This window comes from Rosa rugosa, chromosome 5 (assembly GCF_958449725.1).
Source record: "Rosa rugosa chromosome 5, drRosRugo1.1, whole genome shotgun sequence".
Taxonomy (NCBI): domain Eukaryota; kingdom Viridiplantae; phylum Streptophyta; class Magnoliopsida; order Rosales; family Rosaceae; genus Rosa; species Rosa rugosa.
The window spans coordinates 34095244-34102365 of record NC_084824.1 but is presented as its reverse complement, the minus strand read 5'-3'; the positions used below and the strand labels follow the sequence as shown (position 1 = coordinate 34102365).

Genomic DNA, 7122 nt, shown 5'->3' with positions numbered 1-7122 from the left:
ATCCATTTAGATTATGAATTCAAGTTGGTTATTGTGATTGACTAATTAAAATTGTTGTTCTGTGGTGGGGATGAAGAGCGAAGTTTTGGATGAAGGACCTTAGTCTGAGGCCACCACTGCGTCGAAGAGTTCTGTAAGGGACATGGTAAGGGTCTTGGGTATCTTGAACATATATTGTCGTGATCTGATTGTATATGTTGAAGTTGTGGTTTCATTGAATACACGAAATGAACTTTGGTTTGCAATACTGGAATGATTAGTGTTTCTGAGAGTTGTTAGTTTCGTTGGGAAGTTGACGTAGTAATGAATTGAGTATGAAATGGCTTGTGTATTGAGAAGCTTGGCTTTATTAATTAAAGTGGTGAATCTGTTATCTGGAAATATCATATTGCAAGGTTGACAAAGGATAATTGATTTGGTTTAGTTATGTAGAGAAGTTGATAATTGAAATAAGTCAAAATCTCGATTAACGTACTCTAAAGTTATCATATCCCGAAATGAAATTAAGAAACGAAATTGTTCGGGAATGATAACCATTATTTGTTTGCTCAAGTTTTAAAGACTAAGTAAGAATGTCAACTTGGTTGACCCGAATTACATTAAGGAAAGAAGTACGATCACCATATCCCGAATGAGCTTATTATGTTTAGTGGAATGTTTGGGAATGGAAATTGTCATTTGTTTTCTTAAAGTAAAAAGCGTAAAGAAATAAAGGCCAAAGTGCTAAGCATGATCACCATATCCCGAATGGTTCAAATGCAATATCATTTGGATTATTTGGGAATGGATAATAGATTTTTATGTTAAAGGATAATTTGATGGTCTTTAAGGGAATTAAGTGAATTGATGCGGCTAAAATAGCCTCACAATTTAACCCTGCAAAATGTAGTTGTTAGTATAGGATAAGCAGGGATCGTTCAGTCCGGGGATTGTAGGGTACACCTACACAAAAAGGTCAATTAACAAATAAAAGAATAAAATGGGGGTTTTGAAAGTTGGTTCCTAATCTACTTAAAATAAAAACAAAACAAATAAAACTATATACAATGATCGACTTCCCTAACCTAGACCAATACCACTAAGAAATTACTAAGTGTAAAAACAGAAAATCCATTTCAACATGCTACAAAAATGTGCCCATCTTAAACGCTTAGATAAGAGCCCAAATGAAAAGCCTCAGCGGATCAATCCATTTATCTGATTCGTTCTAATGTAGGCTTGGATCGGAAAAGTCCTTACCAAGCCTAATACTACTAATTTTCGAAAACACTCAGCGTAGTTCTCTTAACTAGTAGTATTATCTAACCCTCGAATCAACTCACACGTGCAAATTAACCATTACACATAGAATTTAACACGTAATTTCCAGAATTGTTTAATCATTAAAGCATGATTTTTACCACTTTTTAGAACTAATTGCTACTTGTTTAACTTAGCGCCTTAACAAATAACAATTACTCTTGGCAAATTAAGCAAGCACACAAGAACTCTCACCGTTATTCTAGCATGCAAACTTATGAACCTAACTCTGAAAATTACCTAAACACATAAAAGGGCACAAGATTGTAACATGCATCATAAAAGAATTCTCGAAATTAACTCAATAATAAACTGAAAATCTCAAAAATATTAATAAAAATATTCTGAAAATTTCATGTCTCCAATTAAACAACTCACAAATCCAAACCCACAAAACCGAAACAAAAATTGTAAATAGAGTCATAGTTACACTTTGAAGCTTTCCTCAGCGGCTTGGCAACAAGGTGATGAACTCGTCTCACTACTAGAATTTTGCTCTTAGACATCACGACAATTACATCGGTGAGGAATTCACGCGATGTAAAAAAATGTCATTAACATCGATTCCTCAAATTCCGATTTATATGCATATAATTGACATCGTTTATTACTGTTGACCGATGTCTACAATTTGATTCTAAAATTTAAAAAAAAAAACGCGGAAAGAACTAAGTTAAAAATTTCAATACGGGGGAACAAAATTTTCATTTGCCACACACTTAGTCAGTTTTCCCACTCTCTCTGGCAGCCCATTTTCATCCTCACTCAATTTATCTCCGAAAGAACTGGTGACCCATCTCTCTAGCTCTTCCCCGAAACCCTAGCCGTCTCCTCCTTCCTCTCTCGCTCTCTTTTCACAGCCACCACCGCCTCCCTCTCCTCCGCTCACTCCCGTTATTATCTCTCTGGCGCCATCGCCTCTGCAGGCAAGCGCTCTCTCTCTCTCTTTCTCTCTCTAAAACCCTCTCCATTTGGTTTTAATTTGGGTTATTCATGGTTCCTTCTGATTTCTCCTGGTTGCCCAAAACCCCAATTCCTTCTTCTCAAATCCCAGCGAAATCCCATCAATCCCCACAACTTATGCTTGTAAAATGGTGCCGTGTAACTCCTCAAAGAAGAATCTTTCTCTATTCCGCCATTAGAGCTTCGAACGCAAGCGCTGCCGCCGAGTCTTCTTCTTCTTCTTCTCCGGGACTCTACTAGGCCAAGCAATTTGAGCTCACAGTTCCCAACATTGACTTGGTTCTCAAGGACGTCCGCCCCTATCTCATCAACTATGGTGGAAACGTCGACGTTGTGTCCGTCGAAGACGGCATCGTTTCTCTCAAGCTCCAAGGTAGGATTTCATTTCCGTTTTGTTTTCCCAATTCTGAGTTTTGGGTTCTGTTAATTCCAAATCATACATGTAATTTGATCATGAAACAAAGTTAATGTTTTAGTTTCAGTTTGTGGTAATGAGAATCTGTAATTTAAAGGAATTGGCCTCTAATGTTGAAACAGGGGCTTGTGGAAGCTGTCCTAGCTCAACAACCACCATGAAAATTGGGATTGAACGAGTGCTTAAAGAAAAGTCTGGAGATGCACTCAAGGATATTCAACAAGTCTTTGATGAAGAAAACAGAATGACCACAGTTGAGGTGAGAGCTTTTGATTTCTCGACATGTTTATATAGTGTCGATGGATTTTCGTGAGGAGTGAGTTTATGATTGTAAGTGCAGGCAGTCTCGACACATTGAGGCCGACGAAGAATTTTGAACTATTGATGCTATATGGTAGCATGTTGCCAATTGCAATACGTGCAGTTTTTCTAACTCAAATAGGTAATCACCATCATGTTTGACATGGTGAGTTGGTTTTCAGCTTTGTCAGTTTCTCAGATGTGCTTTTGTCCAAGTGTACGTTAGTTTGGGTTATTGTATCTTCCCATTATCTGGTAGAATGATAGAGGACTCAGCTGTATACTTTTTGGAAATTGATTTACATTTAATGTATTGCAGGAAAGGCACATTCCTTGAAGATAGAGAAAATTTTGTTTCAAGGCAAATCGGACTATTAGAATGTGATGGTCTTCCGGGTGACTTGCTCTTTTGAAGATGTTATTGGCACTTTATTTCTAGTCATCTGTATATATTATTGATGATACATATTCTGTTTACAATCATCAACCTATGGAAAGGTTCTCGTCCTAGATGGGGTGATTCAGCTGACAGAAAGGGATGAATGTGTCTATCAAGAAATCATTACTCATCTTCCTCTCTGCCCAATTCCAAACCCCAAGAAGGTAATATTATTATCTGGGAAACATAGGACTAAACTAGAAATATGCACTTCTTTCCTAAAGAGTAAAGACACACACTGACACAATTGTCAAATTATTTTGTTTTTAGAACATTACAAATGAGTTGAAGCTACTTTGGTGAACCCTGTTTCTATGTTTTTTCAAATATTCATTAAGAAGATGATGTGCGATATGGTGTAGTATCATTCATTTTAATTTCTTGTCAACTCATTATCTTTTTAAATTGGTGTTGTTCAGGTTTTGGTTATCGGTGGAGGAGATGGTGGTGTACTGAGGGAAGTGGCTAGTCATTCTTCTATCAAGCAAATAGATATATGTGAGATTGATAAGATGGTTGTTGATGCAAGTTAAAAAAAAAAAAAAAAAACAATGAAACTTTTGGATTTATTCTTGGTTGGCTGTTAAATGATCATATTATCCCCAGTAGCTGGTGGAATATTTCATGCATGCCTAGAGACGTCATATGTGTGTCACACACACACATACATATGTATTTGTATGCACTGCTACATCACTTGGAGTAATTCAATTTGTCTAGAACATGCAAGTGACCATGTGGTTCTCCTTTGAGGTACTAATGGACTGGGGAAATTGTAGGAGAAATAATAATTTATTGTTCTTGCTTCTGTATTCCAGGTTTCAAAACAGTTTTTCTCTCGTGTAGCTATTGGATATGAGGATCCCAGGGTGACACTCCATGTTGGTGATGGTAAGATCATCTCATTCTTCTTCAATCTAACTATGCGTCCTTTTTTTTTTTTAATACAAACAGCTTCCTCATTAGCTCTCTGTTAATGTCTTCTTCTATCTAACTATGCGTCCTTTTTTTTTTTTTTTAATACAAACAGCTTCCTCATTAGCTCTCTGTTAATGTCGTAGGAGTCGCATTTTCAAAGGCTGTTCTAGCAGGAACTTATGATGCAATATTTGTGGACTCTTCTGATCCCATAGGTAATACTGTAATACTAAGAAATCAATATTCATCTTGGCCTAAGATAAATTTTATAACATGCCTTTGCTACCCGTGTAGTTTTTGGAGCTAGATATGGAACTGCATAGTTTGGTTGTAAAACAGAACATTACCAAACATGCTGGAAAAATTTTCAAAATTTTATTTGTAGTTACACATAAGTGAAGTGTCTGCAACCATGTATTATAAAGAAGTAGATAGTAGTTCAAATAATCAACCATTTTTCAAGAAACAATCCAATTCAATAATAACTAATAGCAACATGCTTCAATTCATTCAATTAGTTGTTTGTTAAAAATAGTAAGGTTCCGAAGCATTGTGTGCTTGGACAATTAGCTTTTGCCAGTTTAGAAATTGAAATGACATTGATTTTCATTGTAGGTTTCATTTAACAGCTGCTGCAGTGAAAAGAGGTTTAGTTTTGAATTTCATTCAGCTTTTTTGTTGTTTAGTTAAAAAAAAAAAAAATTCTCCAAGTTTGATCGTCACAGACCCCATCCAAAACTAATCTTTAGACCATAATTGATATCATCCCAAAACTAATCTGTGCTTTTGTAGTTTGAGTTTGAAGAAGCGGAAGAAGAAGGAGAAGTTCCAAATGCAGCTTGCCAAGAAAGGTATTTCGTTCTCTTCTTCCTCTCTGTACCCAAGCAACTTCTTTGTCTGGGAATAAATTGCTTTTGAATTACTGGAAATGTTCTTATAGCTCAGTTCATATTTTTGTGAAGCAGTAATCTATGGTTATCAGTTGAAAGAAAGAGTTCTTTATTTAACTTGGATCTTATGTACTCTAAAAGTGATATGTTGAACGCTATGTCTTATACTAGATGACATCTGGGCAGAATCGGCAGTAGGTCTTATGCAAAAGAATTTCAGTCCTTAATGTTGGTGCTTGCAGATCGAAGGTGCTTTTGTTCAAGGAATTGGGTTTTTCATGCTTGAAGAATACATAGAAAATTCTGAGGGATTGGTGATTTCTAATGGTACATGGATGTATAAAATTCCTTCCATAGACACTATACCCAAGCAGTTCAATGTCGAAATACTAAATAGTGGACATGCAACACAGTAATCGTGTTCTCTCTTCAAAAGGTATGTCATTTAGATTTTTGGTCAGAGTTCTCATGTTAATGAAGTAGCATATTAAGGACCAGTGTTAAAATATTCTCTTATGTATCTTGGAGTTTATACATGGAAACTCTGCTGATTTGTTTGGCAAACACATTACTTCATTGGAAACCTTGATTGGTGCTATGTTAAAGAAATTCATAGCTTATTGATAGCTAACATGTAATGTATATTCCTAGATGAGTTGGTGCTATGTTAAAGAAATTCATCACTTTCACGTGTAGTGTAACCATAATATCAGCATAGAGGTGCACTTTTATATTAATGTTTCTTTTTTTTCTTTCGTAGGATGACTTCGCTTTCTGGCAAATCCACATTGTACAATAAACATTAATTATAGTTTCATTTCCAACCAAGGTATATGCATTATAGTTTGATGGAAACTTTGGTTTAATTATAAATAGTGCATTTACCCGTTGATTATGACTTATGTTATTGAATACATTCATAGTGGGCAGCAAAGACTCGGAAAGTATACACCCAAGAGGAACTTGACGAGGTCCGCATTGAAGTACCTGACTATTTGCAGACTTTGCTATAGATGCTGACTCTACCAAAGTGATTTTGAGTAAGGCTAGCTAGATTTTGTAGAACCATTTTGAAGTAGAACGTTGTACAGTTGCAGGTGAACTAAACTGCATATAGTTATTGCAATAGTCTATTTTGGGCTAGCCTTGATGTAGGTTAGGGTGTTTTTGCCTATTTTTGGAACTATTAACAATTCTGATGTTGGACAGAAATTAATGCAATGCCCCATATTCAATTAATTCGAAATTTCATGTTGTCGAATGTGGATTACAATCATTTTAGCAGCAATTACAAATTTTCTGGACATCATCTCATATAAAGATATGATGTATATACTCCTGTTTCAAATCCGTGTTAAACTACAAAAACGATGTTAATAATGAGACAATACATCAATTTCGAAACCAAAATCGATGTCTCATTTTTCATGGATAACGACGTATTGAGTAAGAAGCGATGTTTAAAAAACTAATCGACATCGATGTAAACTACAGGGAACGATGTCTGGAATCAATGTGGACGTCGATTTTCAATTTGGGAAAACGATGTCTGGAATCAATGTGGACATCGATTTTCAATTTGGGAAATCGATTTACAATTTGGGAAACAATGTCTGGAATCAATGTGGATATCGATTTACAATTTGGAAAACGATGTCTGGAATCAATGTGGACATCGATTTACAATTTGGGAAACGATGTCTAATATTAATATGGACATCGTTGTTAACCTAAAACCTGATGTAATATAGTAAAATGGACATCGCTCCATAAAAGGAAACGATGTTTATTATAATAATGCACATCGTTTATTATAAACTAAGGAATGTAGATTGAATCTTAAATAGTAGGATATATGGAAAATATGCGTGAACCTCATAAACGGCAGGCAAAATGAA

At 35.5% G+C, this 7122-nt stretch overlaps 1 long non-coding RNA gene across 8 annotated transcripts; it reads left to right on the top strand.

The window, feature by feature from the left end:
* The first annotated feature begins 2250 nt into the window (after positions 1-2250).
* On the top strand, positions 2251-6479 carry LOC133712401 (uncharacterized). 8 transcript variants are annotated; one of them, XR_009847364.1, is made up of 13 exons: positions 2251-2635; positions 2800-2936; positions 3018-3119; positions 3297-3373; positions 3476-3580; positions 3836-3914; positions 4235-4307; positions 4478-4549; positions 4950-4981; positions 5127-5185; positions 5467-5660; positions 5985-6053; positions 6148-6479. It is a non-coding gene; the product is annotated as an uncharacterized LOC133712401 (long non-coding RNA). The 8 variants fall into 8 exon arrangements; XR_009847365.1 differs by having other exon boundaries at positions 5396-5660; XR_009847369.1 differs by having other exon boundaries at positions 4447-4549.
* The last annotated feature ends 643 nt before the right edge of the window (positions 6480-7122 follow it).